Consider the following 2,502-nt stretch of genomic DNA (forward strand, 5'->3'; position numbering starts at 1 on the left):
TATGAAAAATGGGATTAATGTTCCAGGCTTCTTTTAGACTTTAGAGAAGATTAAGTAGGTGGAAGATTAATTCACACGTGGCACATAAAAGGGCTCGATTATGTGGGGAGTTATGTATGGGCCCCCTTCTCTCTCATTTCTCTCCTGCCGGCTGTGCCCCGTTTCTTTTCCTTGTGATGACTGCCTGGGAGGACCACACTTTCATCCCCTCACGTCGACCCCAGATGCTTGGCTTCAGGCCTAAGTAGGGTTCCCGACTGGCAGACTCCGGGGATGAGGTGGGGGCCTGTGCGGCGACCTTACTGAGTCTCCTTTGCAAACGCTGCTGCTGCTGCAGGAATTCCCACCACCCCAGATTCCCATGTTTCTGCCTCCCCTGCCTCCTATTCATCTGCCTTCCATCTGACCTTGACCCATGGGAAGGGAAATATCCCCCTTGCCTCATCACCCTTCCCTGGAAATACTGAGGCCTGAGTTGCCCACAGAGGCCAGGAAAATTCCTCAGAAATCTGAGGAATGGGGCGGGGTCTTGAGTGAGGGAAGAGGGAAGACGCCTGTCCTACATTAGACTCTGGCTCACCCTCACTTCCCACATCACCCTTGGGAGAGGGTTGGGTGGAGGCCTCGGAATGCATCCCCAAATCTGTGTCCCAACCTCCACGAGACTGCAGAGGTAGGAAGCTTTCTTTGCAGGGAGCTGAAGAGGAACTTCCCAGCCCCTACCCACTCTGTGATCTCCAAGGACCTTAGATGCACCCAGACTTGGGAGCAGTGTCTCTGTTTATAGTGTGGGAGGTTTACTCCCACTCACTCCTCTCAGCCTAGGTCTCTGGAGGGAAGCGGGGAAGGACTGTGGGAAAGAAGGAAGAGGAAACCACGCAACATTTGGGAGGAGGTAGGATTGGTGACTTTTTTCTTCCTTGGAGCAGCTGGAAGGATCTCATGAACTTTAACTTTTTCTCCGAAGGAAGAAGGACCCTAGAAAACAAGCAGAGAAACCAATAAGGGGAAACTGAGTCCAGAGAAGGGTCAGCAGTTTGTTGTGGGCTGCAGTTGTTGAGAAGGAGAGCTGGAGAGATCCAAATGCAGAAACTGCAGGTCAGGACCCACGTGAGCCTGGTTGGGCTGTGAATATGAGTCTCTGGATCATTGCGAGTAAATGTGAGGACCTCAGAGGCTGGGGCTGAGCCACAGGTTTCAATGTTGTGACTGCAACTGGCCTTTGCTTGCAGGAGGCCCAGAGAGGGGAAAGGTTCAGGCAAAGTCACACAGCACTTGACTCAGGCAGGGACTGTGTTGACCTGGCTTTCTCTTGCTCTTATTTTCTCAGCCATTCTTGACCTGACTTAAAAATATATATATTCTCCACTCTCCACAATCTCCCATGCTCCCTCTTCTCCCTAGACAGTTATGTGTGAACTTTGACCCAGGGAATCTGCTTTGAGGGGAGCACTTTGGGAAAACATGATAGAGCCTCATAAAGAACTCCGACAGCTTGCAAATGGCCTGTGCTAAATTGCCCCTTCAAGCGAAAATTAAAGCAAATGTCTGTTTTATGGCCATGTTTTCTTGGGCTGCAGCTATGGTGGGAGTGTGGGTGGCTCAAAACTGAGAAGCAGAGAGAAGGTGGAGGCATGCTGGGGGTGAGACACGGGACCAGCCCCTCTGCTGCTCTGCCGGAAGCCCTCTGCTCGGTTCCCCTCCTCCCCTCGCTCCTCCAACCCACCCTCCTTCAGCCTTTTCCATGTAGAGAGGGTGTCACAATAATCCTGTCCCTGTGAAGTCTTTCCTTAGGTTTTCGTCTCCTAATGTGGTGTTGGGAAGTTCTTGCTCTTTAAGGAACACCAGCCTCCCGGACTGCCAGTGGTGGAAGCCCCTGGGGAGTCTTTGACCCCTGGGGGTCTCTCTGACAGGCCTCTGAGGTTGCTGCTGGGGAAGGGGGAGCTGCTGCCTAGGCTCCACTCCACCCACCCCTGCCCTGGCACTGTTCTCGCCACACTTAGTCTACCTTTGCATATTGGGATTCTGAGTGAGGTTAGTTTGAAAAGAGGTCTTAAGGCAATAATAACAATAATAGACAGAGGGAATCTCTTGAGGAAAGAGCCTTGGATTGAGTAAAAGGAAGTCCGGCTCTGACCCATGTCACTTCCCTCCTCTGGAAGGAGTTTCCTCATGTATAAAACCAGATGATCAGTTCCATGGACTTCCAAGGCCCTTTTCAGGCCCGTAAAACCCTAGCTAAATAAGTCCATAATAATGACAACAATAGCTCATGGTTGTTGGTCTTCGGATGTGCCAGGTCTTAAGTGCTCGGCATTTTCCATGGGTCATCCCATTTAAAAACTCAGCAACTTTTTGAGATATTGTTATTCCCATGAGGAAACTAAGGGACAGAGACATTAAATAACTTGGCAAGGTCCTTAAGTGGCAGAGGCACTATTGGAACCCTGGTGGTCCCTCATCAGGGCCTGAGCACTCAGTCAATGCTCATATAAGGGGACC

This window comes from Nycticebus coucang, chromosome 12, assembly GCF_027406575.1.
Source record: "Nycticebus coucang isolate mNycCou1 chromosome 12, mNycCou1.pri, whole genome shotgun sequence".
Classification (NCBI taxonomy): domain Eukaryota; kingdom Metazoa; phylum Chordata; class Mammalia; order Primates; family Lorisidae; genus Nycticebus; species Nycticebus coucang.